Source organism: Papaver somniferum, chromosome 8, assembly GCF_003573695.1.
Source record: "Papaver somniferum cultivar HN1 chromosome 8, ASM357369v1, whole genome shotgun sequence".
Lineage (NCBI taxonomy): Eukaryota > Viridiplantae > Streptophyta > Magnoliopsida > Ranunculales > Papaveraceae > Papaver > Papaver somniferum.
This window is the reverse complement of record NC_039365.1, coordinates 175771822-175794211: the sequence shown is the minus strand read 5'-3', so window position 1 is coordinate 175794211 and position 22390 is coordinate 175771822. Positions and strand designations below refer to the sequence as shown.

The following is a 22390-nucleotide window of genomic DNA, read 5'->3' as shown; positions in this document are numbered from 1 at the left end:
TCTATTCTTAAAAGTCTCAGATCTTGTGGTGGATGGTAAATGGTCATTTCATGCAGAATTTCAACTTATAATACAGAATGCGACACTACCAATAGTTGCAGGTGGAAATGATGAAGTGGTATGGATTGGCAATCTTCAGGGTTCATTTTCAGTTCATGATGTTGTTCAGTAATAAGGCACAAGGAACCAAAATTGCATTGGACAAAACATATTTGGAATTCATTCATCCATCCTAGTGTGGCAAGCAATGTATGGAAACTGGTTCAAGGTGTATATCTAGATGATGTCATTATGGTAAAGAAGGGATATGATATGGTTTCAAGATGTTGTATTTGTGAGGAAGCTCAAAACTGCATGAATCATCTTTTATGTGAATGTAAGTTTAGCACTACAATTTGGAAGTTGGTGTGTTCTTTCTTTCACTTTGATCAACCTAAGGAATTTAATGATATATGGAGGAGAGCAAAACACAAAACTCCTTTAATTCAATAGGTATAGCTTACTGCAGCTTGCATTATTCTCAAGGAATTATGGTTTCAAAAGAATAAGAAGTTTTTTGAAGAGATTAAACCAAATATTCACAGCTTCAAAAGCAGAGTTATGAAACTGATAACTGAAGGGGGCTTGAGAATTTTTGGCAATAAATGGAACCAAAATTATGACAGTCAGATCATTGAAGCTTTTCAGCGGGGTATCCGAAACTCCAAGTTCCAAAGGATTACAGAATGTCAGTGGTATCCTCCTGACCCTGAATTTACTATGTTTTGTTGTGATGGATCCTCCTTGGGCAATCCTGGAGCTGCAGGTTTTGGAGTGATTGTCAGAGATCATCAATGTCAGGTACTTGGCACTCTAACTGGTGGAATTGCTACTAATTACTTAGCTGAGATATGTGTTGTCATATGTGCCATGGAACTGGCTATTGAATGGGGTAAACAGAATATCATGATAGTATCTGATTCCAAAACTGTGGTGAATGATTTTGTTCAAATGAAAGTACCTTGGTTCATTAGAGGAAAATGCAAGAATGCGGTGAGGAAATTATCTCAAATCAGGTACTTGCATTGCTATAAGGAGGTGAATTTTTCGAAATTGCCAAAAAAGGGTGCTTTATTAGCTTCAGGTGAAAAACAGGTTTGCATTGGTAGGCCTTCTTCTTTGGTTAGAGTTGAGATGCCCAATGTAAGCTATTACAGATTTAGCTGATTTTGTCGTGGGCTGTTTTATTTTGGGCTTTTGAGGTTTCATTTGTAATTGTTTTCTCATTTTCGGCTCTTTTTCAATTCTTTGATGTAAACAATTTGATGTAATCTTCTTTATTATCAATATAATTCATGTGATTCAGAAAAAAAAAAAGAGTGTGTTGTGCTGTTCTGGACTCGAAGCGGGATCAAATTTTAGAGACCAACAATATTCAGCACACTACCACATCTACTGTTTCATGCTTGTAAAAAGACCACTACAGTACTACTCCAAGTTTACATTTCAACTAAAATCTGTAAGTTCCTTGTAAAATTTGCAAAACTTGCCAGATACCAAATGACTTGGGGGCCATTTTTCAAATGCCTCCCGTAATCAACAGCTGTAAATCTGCACCTATAATCTACCGCTAGCAAGTATTTGACTATGTAATCTATATACTGGACACCAGTCAATACTACTTAAAATTTGAAAGAAACGGAAATTAGCACTCTGGAATTTTTGTAATAGACACTAGTATAAGAAGTAAACTAGCAAAAGGTTGGAAGTCTATACAGATAAGCAGGAATCGAACTGCGAATTTGAAGATTCTGCAAGAGACTAATTAAAATTGTAATTCAATGTTTGCAAGGTTACAGATCAGTAAATTAGATTACAGCAAAATTTCGAGACTAAATTATTTCACTGAATACATTACTACCAGTCCCAGATGCCATCCCTGCTGCTTTTACTTCTACTGGTGTTCCAAACAACTTCAGTCCAATAGTCTCGCATAGACCCAACCTGAAACTGTGGTCAGTGCAGGTGCTTTATTTGTACGTGGAAGAGGACTTCCCCACTGACATTGTGGACTGGTTCCCCTTGCTGGAGTTGAGATAGCATAAAGATTCCAAGCTTGATGGCCTATGGGCGTCCGCATATTCTCCTCCTGGATCTCTTATAGGATACCAAAAACTCCACCAAAGTGGAGTTTGTGCCAGGATTCATATATGGGTGCATTGGAGTTTCACTGATTTAAAAAGATCATGCGCTATACATACAACTTTGAAATCCTCAATCTGGTGATCATAACCAATTCCATATTCTTCAAAAACGATTAGGCACTCCTTCAATCTAGTTGTTGGATCCGATAACTTCTTACATTCGTTAATCAATGGGTTCCAAAGGATAAGTGAAGGCGATTTGAAATTATTAATGTGCTTCAACAAAACCAATCAATTACAGCATCCAAAAGAATCAAATCGCTTAAAGGTTTAACAAGGTATTCGATATGGCCAGGGCTCTCACAACAGGATGATGATGGATCATAACTAAAGGTATAACAAGGTATCATTTTGATTGTGAAACGTGAGACTAAATCTGTTCAGCTCAACAGCATGCTAATATTGTGTTTTAAGAAATTCAGAGTTTTTCAACAAATTGCACCACGCTTTGTTTACGCACCTGATTCGTGCAATTGATTTCACAGGCAACCGAATCAGGATGTCTGATAGGATATCCACCATTCCTGCAGCTCAAAGAAAATAATATTAGAAAAACCAAGTAATATTTTTGGTATTATTATTCATACAAAAACTTAACAAGGAAAAAAGAGGGAAAAAGAAACAAAAATTCACAAATGTTGACACAAACAGATGTCATCCTCCATTTGCATCAAATAGAACACATCAACCTTAGGATGAACCAAACAACCTCAAGAACCAGTAGCAGGTGGTGTTTCACACAAATCCAAAACTACAGCCTACATGTCTTTGGCAGATAAACGAAAAATGCTGTTGTGTAATGGCTAGAGAAAGGTAATGTGGAAGTGACAAGCGGAAGAAGCATGTGTGGGAAGATGGCAGGCGCTCGTCAGAACCAGATGTCTTATAGATGGTCAAAGGATATGGCAAACCAGAAAAACCATTTACTGGAAGGTATTTCACTGAGGTTCAAAAGAAAAGAAGCTCCCTCTGCTGCTCCATGGACAAACCCTCTACAACCTGCAGTGACAGTTCCAAATTGTTAATACTAAGTATTTTATAAAACAAGAATGCAGGAAAAAGAAGTCAAAAAAGAAAACAAAAGTAAGCAAATAAGCCACAAAGAATCCTTGATAAGTCCAAATTTTAGTCAAAGCCATCTAAGCTATTGCATACGATAAACAGACTACAAGATTTCAGTATATGCTAAACTGCTAGGGATTAAATAGGCGTATTCGGAAAAATGGATATCCTCTCAAACCAACCTGCCTGTTTTGAGTCTACATGTATAGGTAATTGAAAAAGACATAACTGGAACTGATATTGCAACTACAAGACCATCGAAGCTCACATAGAACAAACATCAAAAGATGAAAAGAGAAATCTAACAGGACATAAGAAAGTGACACCAAAAATCACATGACATAACATAAAAAGAACACTAAAACTAAAATTAAAAAACTTGCTGAAATCATAAACTATGATCATATATCTACCTTCCAGAACCAGCAAATCTGTTCATCAGTTTCTCTGTAGCCCTCATACATGGTGTGTGCTTTCCAATCTTTTAAAAGAATAGGAGTATCATCTCCAAGTAAAGCAAAATCAAGACCTTTCAGATCTATCGCTTGGAAAAAGCTTTTCGCCAGCCTCCGCTTACAAAGAATATCAGCAAAACCTCTTGCAAAATAGGCAACCTTTGCGGAGATTGATTTGACGAATAAATGCTGAATTAAAAGATGTACATATTGTTCTCTATTGTTACTATTGACAACAATGTTGTTCCCTCCAGGGCACAGCTCCACGGTTTTCCTGGATCCGGAATCTTCGATTTCCCTAACAAATGTCAAACCCATAGCATCTGAATCAACAAAGTCAGCATCCATCTCCAGAATCTTTTTGCAACTCCTGTACATGATTGGATCTGCGCATCTTATGTGTTCCAAAGATAATTCTTCCTCTGCTAATTGCAAGAAAAACACACGATCTAATGCAATGCCTACTTGCACTTTATGCATGACGGCTAAAGCGATAACTCTACCACAGAAGCCAAAAAGATTAAGTTGCTCGGGTTTGAGTTGTGCAGGGTTGGGAAAGAATCTGTGACGGTCCTCCGGGCATGCTACAAAAAGGGAATTTTCTGGACTAAAGAGTGCTTGGCATACCAGGAGAAGCCACTCCCGCAGGACACCGTGACCCGTAGCTACCTCGCCTTTGAACTCCACGAAAAGGCCACTGTGCAAGGACTTGGGTTTTACATGAGCAATGAGTTCAAATGATTCCTTGAGTAAGGACGACCTGTCAATGAGAAGTTTGTATTCGTTGTCATCCTGGACCTCAGGAAACATCATCACCATCAAATGTCTTCTTGATCCAAAATCTATTGCACTGTCATATTTGAGAAGCCATAGATGATTATTGCCCCTCTTTAAGTGCCTGATAAGATAATTTATTGCAAGGGGGTACTCTCGAAAAGCCGCCGAAAAGACGTTCTTCTCCATTGCTGTAAAGCTTAGAAATGCTGTGCAACTCCTTGAGAACAGAGAGAAACATAGACCACCCTGTATTGAATTTCAACTTACCTCCTGCATCCCAAATAACTTCCTCCAAACAACGCAGGCCTCGCTTGAGGTTTATCACCAAACGAGATAATTCACAATGAAACTGAAAGATTTCAACCAAATAACATGGGTTACCCCCGCCCTCCAGGTCGTCCAGATTCACTGGAAGCGAAAGACCCTTCTCTCGTAGATGATCCTCAATTGCCGCGAGGAGATGGAGTGAAAACAATGAGAACTCTTGAAGATCCTTCCTAAGACTCCTTAAATCGCAAGTTGAGAGGGATGCTGGTGACTGATAAATGGATTTCAAACGTATGAGCAACTTTACATCCACTATCTCCCTTACAAACTTGTCTAGGCCTACGATTAATCGAGACGTACTTGCAATACCAAAGTATCTTATTCTATTTGAGAAAGCAATTGATTTCAGTATGAATACAAGAGTTTGACGACAGGAGTAGTATAACTGCTGCCCGTCCTCATCGGTGGCTTTCCGAAACAATCCGCAAAAGGTTAAAACTAAGGGAGCACACTGATTCTGTATGGACCTAGGAAAGAAGAAGCCAGAATTGGTTTTAGGGTTGATCAGAAAGAGTCTAACACATTCCTTAGCTATCTATATATCTTCTTTAATTGAGGATTTGAGCAATTCGGCTAGAAGCAATGGTAAACAACCCTCGTCGAGGATGAGAAGTTGCTCCATGGATTTCCTCATATTGTATCTAGGAATAGTTCTCAATATATCCTTGAGCCATGGTAGTATATCGTCTCTCGAAGAGTATCGAACATGACTCTCCTCTTCCTCACCATCATCACTAGTGTTTTCGATATAGTTGCGGAACACAAAGTCCATAAAATCGCCAAGCTCTTGAGTAAATGTTTTATACTCATCACTGAACATCAATTGATCAATTGCTTCGTTAGCTTCCTCCATAATCACCACGGTACCTTCCCTATTATCTTTACCAAGTTTTTGAATAGGGTAGACCAATATATACACTAGATCTCACAAATTTTCTTCTTGCCCAACCACAGCACCATTAACAATGTATAGATTCTTATAAACCCCAAGTATTATATACACTAGTATGGGAATCAATCAGACTACTACTTAAATTTAGATTACAAATCAAAGGTGGAACGTTCATATATATTAACCAGTAAATAGAATCGGACTACTACTACCCGAACTTTGGAAAAAATATAATTTGAAACATAACTTAGGAAGGATTCTAAATTGATGGTGCAACCTTTAATGTGATTTAATCACCCAATAAATTAATAAATTGTAGAAACAAAAATCTAACCTTTTCTCTGTTTCCTTATTTTCACCTCTTCTGTGTTTCCTTGTCTCCTCCCCTGGCAGAAAATTCTGAAATTCGGGGATTTTTTTTTCTCTGATTCTGTTGATCAGTTTTCAATCCCAAAATCCTTAATGGGGTTAATGGGTTTTACGGAGAGATGGAATAAATTGAAAGGGGAATAAATAAAAAAAGCCTATTATGGGCTCCACAGATTTGGTTTCGAGGAATGGATTCTATGTCCAGAATGTGGACGAGGAGAGACCGACCTATTTTATTCTCCCTCAGTCCTAAATTATTAGTCCGCTTTGACTAAGTGAAGATATTAAGAAGACCGGAGAACTGTACAAAACTATCCCTATTAAATGTTATGTTATTACCAAAATTAAAAGGAGTATATGAATTATGGCGTGTGTAAGATAAATAAATACTTGGTAATTTTATTATTTATAGAAATGTTTAAATAGAAGATAAAAATAAAAATCTGTGTGGATTGATTTAGTAGATTTGTTTCATATTGGGGAAAATATCATTTAAGATTTTAGATTGATTATATTACAAATAATTTTATAATTAATAAAAGTTGAAGGGTAAATATTAAAGTTTGACTAAAAGATATGACTATAAACAGAAGCTGGACAGTATTTTAGGACAGACGAAAATAGAATAAAGGACAGAAATTTTAGGACAGAGGGAGTAACAAAAACACGAAAATACCCGTTGACAACTTATCTAATTATCTAATTTAATTCTACGATCCGCGAGTTATAACCCAAAGGTGTCACTATCGATCCACAAAAAATCCATGAAAACAAAAGTAACACAAAAACTCCAAAAAAAACAAAAGTAACACAAAAACCCTAAATTTTAATATTGATTTCATCAAATTTTATTTTATTGATGAAACCAATATTGAAGTTTGGGGTTTTTATATCAATTTTGTTTACGATAGAGTTTTAATGGATCCCAACATTTGAGTGGGGGTTTTATACCACAAGTTTGGTCACCTTGGATTTTTATGACTAGTTTTGTTAATACTAATTAAAAATCAAAAACTAAACCTAAACAAAAAGCAGTCTCTTCATTAAGGGTGCACAGGAACCGAGCCAAAAAACCGGACCGTCCCGGAACCGGTGGAACCGTACCTGTTTCTGTACCGAACCGAGAAATGAGGTATAGCTACGGATCCAAAAAGTGAGAACTGGCCTCTAAGTGGTACAGGTACACGGTCCTATTCATGTCCCATCCCGTTTATAACGAGTAATAATAACCATTAGATTTAGGGGCTTAGGAATTTAAGACTCTTTCAAGATATGGCGGTTATCTTATAATGAGACTGTGTTTTTCGCTTAGTCGTTTGAAGAGAAAAAAAAAGAATCGCTGTTGTTGGTTCTCTAATGGTGGAAGATGTGGAGATCATGATTTCTTCTTGGTCATTGGAGAAAGATGTAATGGGTAACCGTAAAGTCTCCAATGCTTGGATTATTGTCTCGGGCGTTCCTCAAAACTTATAGGATTTGAATTTATTTCATACTATTGGAGCTGCTCGTGGTGGTCTTTTAGCTATAAGCTATGAAACTAGAACAGGGGAAGTGATCTCGGAGATGATACTTAAGGTGAAAGGTCCTTTATCTTCTGATTCTTGGTCCCTGGGATTATCAATAAATGAAGAATGGATGTACGCCCAAATTTTTTTGGGTGAAAAACAAGTTGAACATTCATCGGGAGTGAACCGGAGCTTAATTTTTGAGCCAGAATATTCACCGGTGATAACAGGCGGTGAAGGAGATTCATCTTGACGGACTATGTGTCTTTTGCCGTTACCAAAAACATATTGGACTTTAAGCACCGACCGGTACCAGTATCGTCCATGGTACCGTACTTTTCGCGAATGGTACCGTAACCGAGGACAGAGGTACAGGTACCGGTCCAAAAACTAAGAACCGAGATTAGGGAGGTACAGGTACTCGGCCTCGGTAAAAACCCCTCCGAACCGTACCGTATGCCCCCTTACTCTTCATTTTCTTCCTTTTTTCTTCTTCTCCTCTTATTCCCCTTCCACTATTCTTTTTTCAACTTCAATTGGGTTGGTTCGCAAAATAAAATAGATGATTATCTGTTGGGGTACCGACCATAAACTCGGCATGAGCCCGAGGGTAGAACTCAATTCGAAAATCGATTGACTATATGAGGGAACCCATTGACTTATAAACTACCCAATTAAGCCCCATCTAACCAATGTGGGACGAAGATTCCAACATCCCACCACACTTCCAGACTCAACGTCCTTTTTGGCCCACAGTAACGGAAATGACCCGACGGTAGCCCTTTCCTTATGGCGGCTCCACTCGACTATCAGTATTCAATGTGGTGACAACTATGCCCATACATAGGTGACCCTACACCTTAAGCCAGCCTATAGGTCACTCCTTTCGTGGAGTGGGCATGGGTCGTGGAGATTGGCTCTGATACCAAATTTTAGGGTACCGACCCTAAGCTCTTCATAAGCCCATGGGTAGAACTCAACTCGAAAACCGGTTGACTAGATGAGGGAACCCATTGACTCATAAACTACCCAATTAAGCCACATCTAACCAATGTGGGACTAAGGTCCCAACATTATCTTAGTTAATACTTCCTCCGTCCCACTATTAAGTGACCTAGTTACTTTTAGATTTTTCCCATAATAAGTGACATATATCACTAAACAAAAAGATATTTCTAAAATTATCTTTTTAATTGATTACAAGAAATATAAGAAATATGCATAATTTGATAGGCATGTTTATATTCGTGACGTATGTGTTTTAAAATGCTTTTCAATGGTATGCAGTTTGCGAACAGCCGTAGTGTAATTTGAGAGATAAATCGTTTCAAAATTTCAGTAGTTATTATCCATAAGGGTATAATTGTAAAAAGTGCATAAAAGTACTTTTCCCACTTGCTTGCCTTAAAAAAATGTGTAAACTTGAACTAGGTCATTTAATAGTGGAACAGAGTGATTCGATTGGGTAAGAATTGAAAACCTACCCTTTTTTTTTCTTTTGATTGCATGAATATGTTAACTAGGGTTTTAAAAATTAGTTTCAAAAGTTAATACGGTTGGGAAACCAACCCGTATTGATTTTTTACGGTTGGGAAAATATGAACTCCCAACCGTATTTTCAAATTTTTTCTTATAAATTTTCCCTTGGATTTATTTACGGTTGGGAAAACATTAACTCTTAGCCATTGTTTAGGTTACGAAAACCAACCGTATTTTGAGTTTTCAAAAAAAAAAAAAAAGTCTCCTAGGTTTGTCTGCGGTTGGAAAAACATGAGCTCTCTATCGTGAGTTTAATTTTCAGAAATAAAAGTCAAATTTTTTATCTTTAATTTCATAACGCTAATTATATATCAAATTATTAGTCTAATCAAATTAATAATCGTAGTTTAGTCAATCAATCATGTATTGATTAATTGATGGCATTTAACCATTAGCAAAATTAGTAAGATACGGGGTTTTGTTGATTGCTTTTTGATGACCCGATTTCGTCATCTTGTGATCTTTCAAAAACCAAATGTTTGGAGACCCTATAATAGGCGTCTAAATAAATGGTGATTATTGGCCAATTTTTTCTTTTTTTTGCTTTTATTAGCATATAACGGTGGTACCTAGATTACTCCTACTTAGGGCTGCACAAAATCGAGTCGAACCAGATGAACCGACCCAAACCGAGCGGAACCATTCATTCAATGGTTGGCCCATATTGAAGATTCATAACCGTTAGATTTTCAGTTCGGTCCACAGTTTGAGGGCAAAATCGAGCCGAACCGAACCGAGAAACCGATCATCTACATCCATAGATCTATCCTAGCCATCAACTAACTTATATATTTATATAAACCTAAATAAAACCTAAACCCGACCATTTCTAATATTCTTTCTCTATTTTTTTTAATCTCCAGTCACAGATACTAACACCACATGTTAGACCATAGCTCGGTTGAAACCACCAAGCATTGGTATGTCAAGATTGGTTGTCATATCTTTGTATCAAAACTCATCTAGAGTCGCTTGATTAACTAATAGAGTCAACTTCGTTTAGGTTAGACTAGAAAGTATAGAAATGTTAAGACGCACAAGTATTACTCTGAACACCTGAAGAAAGTGAAGAAGAAACGACTGCAACGACGACATCATACCTTTCTCTTGAGGTTAGTAATATTGACTTGATCTTGTTTCCATTGCTAACGTATCTTTCAAGTCGTTTTACATTGAAAACATAAAATGCGAAGATATATACATATGAAACTCTAGTGTTAGAATTAGTCATAATAGTATGATCAAAGTATTAAGGAATTATATTACGAAGTATAAAGCTTATCTTTTGAACTTCGTAAATACGACATCAGCATAATCTATTGTATATAATTAATTGATTATGTGTGCGTTATATAGGTGTGATTTCATCCTAGAAAACTATGTATGATTACATTCGTTTAAGAAAGCAAATGTATGAACTTGTTTCATAATCGAAAGGGAAACCATGATGTGTTGATCTGGTTCTTCAGTGAATATTTTGATTGATCAATACAATATGACTAGGTAGAAATTATCTCAACCTTGGTTGAGAGTTATAATATCCGGTCATAGCCTATGATATATAGACAGTTTTAATTGGTCACAAGTTACTTTGGAAATCATGGTGTAACCGATCACAAGCTATATTGGAATGCAAGTTGTAACCAGTCACAAGTTACTTTGGGATCCAAGTTATAACCGGTCACAAAATGAATTTGCGGGTCACAAGCTACTTTGTGGAGCAAGGTGTAACCGATTACAACCCATCTTGGGAATCATGTTATAACTGGTCACAATATATTTTGGAGTGATGGTATAATCAGTTCCATGAGCAAAACCAAGTTTCCATGATTCACATATTTCTTCATGATGTGTGTGAGTTAGGGTTTCGGGTTTGCTAAGATGAGAACCTTTTGGATGTCGACATTATTTGAACATTTATATAACTCTTATCATGAATTGTTCAAAGATATTTCTTGATACTCAAGGTGATTCCATACTGAAAAATTAAAAAGTATTTAATTATGATTTTAATAATATATGTTTTAATTACCAGCAATTAAAGCATATCCTCTGGAAAATCTCATTAGTTAATCTGCTAGACTAATAATAGAAGTTTTTGTTAGAGCATTGCTCGGTTGAACCCACCAAGCGTTGGTATGTAAAGTTTGGTTGTCATATTTTAGTGAATCAAAACTCATTTAAAGAGTCGCTTGATTATATGCTAGAGTCAACTTCGTATATGTTAGCTTGAAAGTATTAGGATATGAGACTTACAAGTATTACATGAAGACTTGAAGATTGTGAAGAAGTATGGAGATACAACGACAACAATCATCCTTTCTCTTGAGATTAGTAATATTTGACTTGAACTGTTTCCCTAACGTGTCTTTCAAGTCGTGTATATTGAAAACGAAACTGCGAAGCTGTGTATAAAACTCTAGTTAGACATAGTATTAAGGAATACAATACGAGGTTTATTACTTGACCATTAAACTTTTTATATAATACATATACATAATCGTATGAATGCTATTGTGATTATCTATGGTTGTGAGTGAAGATTTCATCCTAGGAAACAATGTTTTACATTATTTTAAAGGAAGTAAATTGCTAGGCTTATTGGTATTGTCATTCATTGCAAATCTATTTTGATTACCAATATGTGTGTTTAGTATAACCGCTCATAAACTTGTTTATTTTCTTGGTAAAACTATTCACAAGGACTGACTTTTGTTATTGGTATAACTCTTATTAGTAAAACTGATCTTAATTAATCACTCAAGATGGTATGATCGGTGCCTTGTAAACAACAACTTTTATCTAGTCATTGGGGAACCGATCCTAGTGAGAGGTGCAAAAAATTTTCAAGAGGCGAATCGATCCTTGTAATATGTGCAACAAGTTTTTAGTGAAAGGGGAAACAATCCTATGAACATGTGCAACAAGTTCTTAGAAGGTAGGGTAACCGGTCCTATGGACATGTGCACCAAATTACAGGCAGTTACCATAAGTATGTGGGGGAACCAATACTAGTATCTAGTCAACCGAGTTTTGGTAACTAGTATGACCATGCACAATACTCGCATGGAGGTAGAACCGAAACTTGTTTTGGTAGAACCGTGAAACCCATGACTGGTGATTTGATAGGATAATTAATCACATAGTTATTGGAAGTCGGATGCAAATCGTTTCCAAGATTGTAAGTATGAAAGAGGACTTGCAAAGTAAGGATGTCGACATACTTTGAACATGTGCATTAATGCTTATATTTAATTGTTCAAAGATATTCCTTGATAGCTAAGGAAAATCCCAGGATCATAATAATTCGAGAATCTTTTAATTAAGGTTTCTTGGTTTTTATATGATATTTAATTTCCAGCAATTAAATGCATATCTTTAGAAAATAATAATTAGTAATGTGCATTTACTGATTCTATATTTTTCTATTGGGATTCGGTCAATATTTGGACAGTGCATTTCCAGGAGTTATGAAAACCGAATTTGTGTTTATTGCATATCTTTGAGAATATTCGGTTTTGGAAACTCCTGGTGTCCAAACTTCCTTGTCAATAAATATTGAAGTTTGCAATTATAGTAAACTAATCCTCAGAGCCAACAAAACTACCTCAGTTGTGTTGTTACTGGTGGAGCCTCCTATCGGAGAGGAGAGTACCCTAATTAGGAGAAATGTCTTTCGGCCGCTCGGTTTAAAGACTTCTTTGGGATTGAGAAGCTCTATTAGTACCGTTGGTGGGAAACTAGATAATTGCGGTTTATTATTAGTTTTCTATTGATTTTATTGACTAATGGTGGTTGAACTTTGATTACACCTAGTTTGTTTATGCTTGAAATCTTGCGCATATGCACGCATTAACCTATCAGCTAATTTGGCAACTTTGCACTGTTTTAATCGCTTATTACAAGCTACTCATGTGGAAGTGTTTTCCTGTCTATTTTTCATTTATATTAGTATAATACACACATGCGATGCGTCTGCCAACTTGTTGTTACGTTACGGAACCTAGTAAACGTAGCAAATTAAAATACTTTTGAAGAAAGTCTGCCTTCAAAAGAACCAATTAACCTCCATCAATGTATCTTTGTTTTCGCACTCCATATGTACTTTAATCTGCAACATCAAAAAATTTCGTTCAGTCAAATACTTTAAGTTACATTGGGTCATATTTACAATCAGAAGGTTTGGTTGATTTGATATAAAGTTTATAAACTAATAGGGTATCAGTCTCCAAAGATAATGGAATTTATGAAAAGGAATTCAGGATGATTTTATCTTGAATGGTTGGGAAAATATTTGATGAGAAGCTGCATATGTACGTCGAATAAAACCATATATAGAAATCACGTTTTGCTCTGCACTTAACCACCTAAATTTTGTTGGCACTGATTTATGCATGCTCATTATCTTTGGTAAACTTGGAACCAAAAACATTTTATTTATCCCTGCATTATTGACCGATGCTAAAGGTAGTGAGTTTTCGTGACCTTTGATAAACTTTAGGTTCTCATAATTCAGTTTAGAAGATCAGCCATCTGCAATACATTCAGAGGCATCAATGGATACGAAGACAAAATTATTCATACGTTTTAACATCTACTTGGTGACATTATCACTTGAAAAACTCAAGCAAATTAAAAACAAGCTTGGAGCGGTGATCAGTTTTCTTTTCTTTCTTTTTATCTTTTTTAATTAAATAATTACGCGATATATATTATTAATTTTATGCTAATAATTGTCCAATTTTAATGACCGATCATGCATACCGTAAATGATGTAATCACTAGACTGCTATCCTACATTATTCACTTGTACGCATTGAGGAAGACGGGCATGGACTCTAATTCTGGTGGCGCAAATACTAACATGACCTTAGCAGTCATGCTCAACATGAGAGTATTTGAAGGTTTCACAAATATTGAAGATATGATACGTGCTGAAAGATGGGGCAACCATTCGATATCCATTTTCGCTAATTTGACGGTATTTACAAATCATAATAAAGTTAGCCCCCTTGATTTTATTACCAAATCAAAAGAAATAATGGACGGAAAGAAGAATTCTATGATGTTTTACTTTATTGATAAAATTCTAAATACTGCACTATTGATTTGGGGGAAGGTAAGTGCAAATTATCATATTCGGGTCCATCATCAATAGTAGGCAAAGCTGCTGCATATGTCGATTGTCTACGGCTCCATCTAGGACATACTGAAGAAAGGTGCCAGAAACCACGACAATTATAGCATTTTACATCATCATTAGGAGATGTTGTAACTTTAGAAAAACTCTTTTTGTCTCTCAAGAGTTTTCTAAATTGTCGTGGAGTAACATCCTTCATATCTGGCGAACCATCTTTATCCTTAGAGGATTCAGAATGGTACGCAGCTTTAAGAGAAATCACCTCTTTTCTAGATGCGTGTTCATTATCAAAGATCTTTAACTTTCCAACAACATTATTTCTGGAGAGTGTAGAAAGATCGTTTTTGCTTCGTCAATGGCATGTTTTTTAGACTCGTATCTTGATGGTAGAGACCTGAGAATTTTGCACACAATAACTTTCTCTGTAATAGTTCTTCTTAATGAATATGAGCAGTTAACTATTTGAGAAAGTCTTTGGTTAAACTCATCAAAGGTTCATCATCAGACATGCGAAGGTTTTCCCAGTCAGAAGCTAGATTTTGAATCCTTGCTTCTTTCTCCGCGGCATTCCTTTAGAATACGGTTTCTAAGATATCCCAAGCATCTTTAGACTTATTACACGCAGTAACGTGGTGCTGAAGATCTGGGCTAATGGAATGGATGATAGCATTTAATCCTTCAGAATTTTGTTTTGCAGCAAAAATCTCAAGATCTTTATAATCACCAATATCCTTTGCAACATTTACACCGTCTACTATAACTAATTGAGGATTATAGTCATTAACAATACGAACCCATGACTGAAAATCTCGCACTTGAATAAAAGAACACATAGCAATTTTCCACCATAAATAGTTCGTGCCATCGAAAACTGGCGGTACGTGTATAGAGATAGCACTTATGTCCATAGAATCATATGGCTACAAACACATACTTAGGAGAAATAACTTATTGGTGGAAAAGTTTTAGATTGAGGTATATTTGGGTACCCTCGTCTTTTCAGGATTAGACAAAAATGTCCATATGCCTAACTTTGGTTAACTACTATTGTCCCAACCTTATGTACATGTTTAGGTACGATTACCAATATCTAAATGAGGTATATTTCATTTGTGTGTGACAAGATAAGTCCATCTAATGGTGGAGAGATATTTCTTTTGGTTTCAAGAAAAACTTAGCTTGCATCTTAAATCAGGATTTCATCTAAAGGTGAATAATAAATGCTTTGTTTATAAGCTAAAAGATATATAAAGGAGAACTATAACAACTGGAAAACCTAATCCCCACACCTCCTGTGTGATACTAGTTGCGTACTAGAATCAGTTCTATATTAACCTAGGTTTTTCCTAAAACCATTTAGGTTATCGACTTGATATTTCTAGGTTGTTCTTCGGGAATATAGGACCGGATTATTAATTGGTTCATGTGCACCTTGATTTATCATAATACGGAACAAAACTTCATATGTATATCTATGGGTGACAGATTTATCCATCTGAATAGACTTTTCTGTGGGAGACAGATTGGTTTATAAGTCTTCGACTTTCGGTCGTAACAACTCTTGGTTTTGGGTGAGATAAGCTAAGGGAATTAAGTGCGTAGAGTCTTTCTAGGATTCAGAGGCGTAAGGAACGCGACTGTACCTTGATCAGTGTGAGATTGGTTAGGGCTCAACTACATTCCAGTCCGTAGTTAATCCTGTAGTAGGATAGTGTCTCTAGCGAATTAATATGGTGTGGTGTTCAATCTGGACTAGTTCCCGAGGTTTTTCTGCATTTGTGGCTTCCTCGTTAAAAAATTTTCCGTTATCTGTGTTATTTCGTTTTTTTCCGCATTATATTTATTTGCATAATTGAAATATCACAGGTTGTGTGTGGTTCAATCAATTGGTAAATCCAACCTTTGGTTGTTGATTAAGATTGATTGACACTTGAACATTGGTCTTTGGTACCGTTCAAGTTGTTTTCCATAATAATCAGACTCGCGGATTCTATCTGTTTAATTTGCTGGTTACATTGAGAAACTAAAATATGGCTTTTGGATACGTTTACGTAATTGAGTCCAACTGTCTAGTTGATTCTCTTGGAATAGTATTGTAGTTGTCCATACAGATTACCGAACGAAATATTGGGTGTGGTTGTTAGACCCCCATTTTTTCACATATTATTATTGTATGTGGATGGTATTGTTGGTTTCTGGAACATCTCTACTAGGAAATTGATGATTTTAAGAAATAATTAGCAAGTGAGTTTTCCATGAAAGATCTTGGTGAAGCAAATATATTCCTGGTATGAGAGTCATAAAGGACAAATCTAAGAGTATATTTATGCTTAGTCATGCTAAATATATTGAATGGGTGTTGAAGTAGTTCAATACGGAAAATGCTAAACCAGTCAGTTCTCGAAAGCCAAAATCGTCTTTCAAGTATGCAATGTGCAAAGAAATATGAAGAAAAATAGTATATGGATAATGTACCTAATTTTCGGCCATTGAGAGTCTAATATATGCTATGGTGCGCACGAGAGCATATATTGCACATCCAATGGGAGTCCTGAGTAGATATGTAATGGTTTGTTTACATAATATTCGATATAACAAAGTTATCTTTCTTTGCAGAACTGTTACACTACAACTGATTGTTTATCCTTTTTTTTTTGATGCATACAATAAGGAACTTTATTAACTTGAAAGAAGACGATTATCCAACAATAGACGGTTTCCAATTACATTAGGAGGCTATCTTGCCAGACTTGTTTATCCATATATTTATGGAGGCTACAGGATCAATATAGAGTATCTGTAGATATTATTAATATATATATATATTCTTAATTCTCTTACGGAATATGCAGTAAAAATATATACTTCATGTTTCTGATGCAGAGCCAGAAGTATAAATAAAATTTTGGTAGTTCTATATTCTACTATCGGGTGGAGGCAATTACACGATTTTCTCCTTTGTTGAAAAAAACCACCATCAACATGAGCTAATTTCCTCTTGTTGGATGCACTTGACTTTTATTTTAGTTATCATTGTATCTTATGCCACATTCTATTTTATTTTACAATTGTTTGAGCATGTTATATGAAATTTCATACGTATGTGACAAATGTTAGTCTTTCACTTGGTAGGTTAACTAGTGTGTGTATTCAAAATTTTCAATTTATCTGTTTCAACGAATACAAACTTGGAATGAGATTTGCATATTCGACGCATATTTTGGATAAAATACAACCATTTGTAATATATAGATAGTGAAAATATAGAATTGAAGTTATTTATCGTGAAATCATAATAATTTGATGTTGTAACATCTTGAGAATAATCTGGTTTTGTAGCTAAAGTAGGACGTCAATAAAATTTTAGGACCAGATAAAAATATTTTCATGTAGAGGTTATTTAGAGTTTCAATTGGAAAAAATATAATATAAAAACACATGTAAATGAAATAGTGATAAACAAATATTTATCTAGAAACGTTCAACGTATTCATAAGAGGTTTAGTTTGTCACAGTTCATACAATCATCAATTGAAACCTATATATATTTTACTATAATATTAAATTGTACTTATATATAGGTAAAATGATTAAGATGGGACCTAAACTTTTTTCTACTTGTTCTAATATGTCGTTTATCCTTATTTATTATTGGCCAATTGGCCAAAATTGGGACCAAAAAGCTTTATTTCTTATACGGAGGTTATTCCTATAAAGAGTACTCTTTTATATATAGTGGTTCTACTATATTAATTCCTACTTTTGACATTAGTGAACCTTTATTGCTTGTATTTAGATGCCTTTGATTTGAATCATATTGGATTTATAAGTTTTGGATAAGTCATTTTAGTTCCTTAAGAAAACCAATATTGTTTGGTTATGCTGACAAACATATTTTATTGATTTATGCATTCTTTTTAGTAGTACTTTTTTTCTTAAGATTCTTCGTAATTGATTCATTCCTCGACTAAATCAGGGAACTTTTCATCATCGACAAGAATTCTTTCACATTTGATTCTTCGTCATCAGAAGCAGTCCTTGACATCCATCAACTTCAAAATCATTTCATACAGGTAATTTTGTTGTTTTCTTGAAGTTTATCTGTCTTTTGTAATATCTATTGTTTATTGGGTGTTTAGGATTCTTAAAGTTACAATTTTTTCCCACAATGTTTTCCCACCCGGGATATCCACCGCCAAATGGTGGTACTATAGTAATTTGTTTAAATTTATTTTGTAATTTGGGGGTTGTGTTGACTCAATTATGGAATCAGTATGGTGACATAATCTTGACTCAGATATTTTCTATTCTTATATGTTTTCCTCAGTGGGCTTGGTGAGACGATTCTGCTGATGCGAGCAGAGAAAAGTGTCTATCTCGGTCTTGCATGGCTAGTTATATTTGATGTTATTGCGGGTTGCGCATTTATTATTTCAAGATTTCCGGTCTATTATGTGAATTTCATTACTTTCTTAAGTGGTTGGCTACACTACTGTGGAATAGACCAGAGGTTCCCTGGATGGCATGTCAGCAATAGCTTGATGAATATGGCACTTGTGTTTATCACAATCAAATCCGTTATACATGTTATATGGACTTGTAGCACAACTGTCACCCTTGTGGCTCCGTTTGCAATAACTTACAATAGAAGAGACCCAACAAGGTTCTCGAAACTATGAAAACCAATATTGTTAGGTTATTCTAACAAAAGTATTCTATTGAATTATGCAATATCTACTTAGGGAGCCATGTCATACTAAGATGCAGTGATGCACCGTGAGTTCATCTTCCTTCTTTGTTTGCCAATGGTTTTATTTTTTATTTTTTTCTTCAAATAGGTTCAAAATTATCTTCTTGGGACTACCAACAAGAATATTCAATACCTTCAAGAAGAATATGATAACTTGTAGGATGAGTTGACAGAAATTGCGGAATGTGATGGGATCATTCATGTATCCTAAAATCCCCTCCCTCTTTCTAGAATTGGTGTCGCGGTTTTTATATCTCATATTTTTTCTTACTATCAATATTATAAATAGTCGTGGTGTCACATTATAGTTGAAGCTCTGTTTTAGTTTTTCAGATACAAATGTTGTTACATCTGTTTTGCTTCTGTAGACTATTATATAGTAAAGAACCTACAATCTTATGTCATGTTTTGCTTTTGTAGACTGTGCTCAAGAAGATTTAGCATTACGGTATTGTAAGAACCTGGGATAGTGTTATTTACATTATTGGAGAAATTTGATCCACAGTGGATTGTTCACACATATTGTTTATTTTTGTAGGTGCCTGCCTTATTTGTGTTTTTATCTTAAAGGATTTTATTTATCTCTTAATTAAATTCTTTATCCAATATCATAAAAAGTAAAATAAAATGTAGTGTAGCGTACGTCTTTAATATATGCGTGGTGTCTGTTTGGGCTTACCTTGCTTTTGTCCCGTAAATTTAGTAATCAACTTTTGCAAACAAAGAGGCGAAAAGGAAAATCATATTTTCTTTTCTTTTGAAAAAAGAGAAACTCATGTAAGAAAAGGCGTGAGGCATAAAGGGTGTAAGTGATAGGCACATTTTTGTGTCTTATATAATCTCAATTGTATATATTATTAATGCTCGGTTTTATATTTATTATGGCTTTTTATGTCCATGTAGGTATTTTTGGAGAAATAAGCTTTTGCGGCAAAATTGGTTAAAAAGGTGGTTTTTGCGCTCGTGGGATAAAATTACTATACGGACTCTCACTTTGGATAAGGGGTAGCCTAATTACTAAGGGGCATCCATTTTCAGGCAGCTGCTAAAGGGAAACCACTGCTGGATAAGGGAGGTCATCTTCTTCATTTGAAATTTGAATTTTGGAGGGAAAATAAGAACAAAATTAGGGTTTAATAATTGAAGGTTTTCTAGGGATATTCAATGGATGAAATCAAATGGGTTTGTTCCTCTTGGCTAAACAGGGCTGGTAATGGTCTTATTTTTGCCCAGAATTGGCTAGACAATCCGCAGGAGATGAATCAAGTTTTATAGTTTTTGGCGGGAAAAATATGCATGCAACTGGCAGAGTTGGGGATTGAATTCGATCGATTTCCAGAGTGATTCAATGGCTGAAACTGATTGGGTTTACTCCCTAGGCCTAAACAGGCCTGGTGAAGTCTTTTGTTTGAACCCAAATTGGCTAGAATAGCCGGAAAAAGAAATAGAAGTCAGGTTTTGCACGGGTCTCTGTATGACTTATTTTTGGAATTCTAGGAAGACTAAAGGCAAGAAACTCTTCCCAAAGATACATATATATCTAAGGAAGAGTTTGAGATAAGTTGGAAATCTCAGAAACGTGTGAAACAATTTTTGGAAGAGATTATTGTCGTAACTGCCAAGAAAAGAAAAGAAGAGATTTCGAGAAGTTTTGGGGAGATTAAATCGCTCTGTCGGCTATATATAAGTTGCTGGGAGTTCATAGAAGGGATTCGAGACTTTGGGGGACCGAGCTGAGGGCTTGGTGAAAATCAAGAGTTGCAGAGAAGACGTTTCTGCTGCTGAAGAACAACGTCATAGAGTGGTTTACAACGTTTTCTACTGAAGAACAATGTCGTAGAACACTTCGCTACTTAGCAAGAAACCGTTACGTAATCTTTCAAATCCAATACCTTTGTAACAACTTTGCAACAACTATTCCTGTTAGAATTTATTTGTAAGGGAAGCTTCCGTAACAGTGGATTCTGTAACAATTAATCTGTTACAGATTCACTTCTTCAATAAAAACACCTATTTGAGCCATGATTAAATATTTTGAGCGTGTTTTTGACATGAGGAGCTAAACCCCAACACTAGGATGATGGAGGAAGCCCTATTTCACAATCACTTGGTAACTATAATTGATTCTTTATGACTTTTGCACTTGTTTTAATCGATTTATGATTTTTCTTGATTAGTTGTGATTTTGTTTGATGTCGCATGCTGGGTTTTAGAAACTTTTGATGCGTCATGCTTGTGATTTACATCTAATTCTTTATAAAATCTACTTTTGGCAAAGAAAAGAGTCAACAAAAGAGCTAGAATTGTTATGAGTCATTATATGAACCAATTGAATGTGATTAGTGGTGAAATCCTAAGTCTCAGTACCTCTCGATATTCGTGACAACCTTGTGAATATATTTTTAGTATTTTTATTCTTAGTTCTTAAATCAAACCTTTACACAATCTGAGTTGAACGAACTTTACTACCACTTTCAAAACTACATCAATTTTTGGTGCCGCTGCCAGGGAGCGGCTGTGGAGTATTGTAATTAGTATTTCTTATTTTGTAAATAGTTAGGTTTTTATATTATTTTTGTACAATATTTTTATTTTATTTTAGGATTTCTTTTTTTCATTTGACTTGTTTGTGTTTTAGAACTTTGATTTCAGGTGTCTTTTTGAGGATGATGAGTGCTTCTCAGGAGACGTCATCTAAGATGACACTTGGAGAATATATGTGTTGGTCACGACATAATGAAGTTCTTGCTCCACATATGATAAGCGAAGAATCACCTATAATGATATATGAGAAGTATTACAAACATACACCGCTTAGTTTGGAGCAAAGGTTGAGAGTTCTAGCATGCCAACAATTATATGAAGATGATGATTTAGAGGAACTTGTTTATATAGAAGATACTATTGTTGAGTCTAACGACTTAAAGACAGTAGACATTCATAATGAGGCGATCGGTACTGGTCAGGTAACTACTGATTTTGAACCAATTTGCAGTTTTTTTAGCCCACTTTGCAGATTTCGATGATCCTATGCTTATTGACATTGTCAATGCATTGCGGTCTTCAATTGATAATCAAGGTAACTCAATAACGGAAGTTATTTCCGCGGACTTAGAACCAGATTTAGGAGTTACTGAATTTGATAAAATTGAACCATTATATACACGGTTAAATTGTTGTGCTGATTTTGATAATTCTTTGGCTTTTCACATCATCAATACATTGCTTCCTATAATTTTTAGTGAAGATAATGTGTCGACCGATTGTATTTCAGCTGATTTTGAACCTGATTTAGAGTGTGCTTTCCGAATAGAAACTAATATACCTTCTATATTTGTTCTCCATGAGAGTGATTCATCTATCTCTACTAAGGACTATTTTCTATTAGGAA

General features: G+C 35.3%; 1 pseudogene; it reads right to left on the bottom strand.

Annotated features, from left to right (window-relative positions):
• Positions 1-1780: 1780 nt before the first annotated feature.
• LOC113306500 lies at positions 1781-5657 on the bottom strand (annotated as a pseudogene).
• Between the last annotated feature and the right edge of the window lie 16733 nt (positions 5658-22390).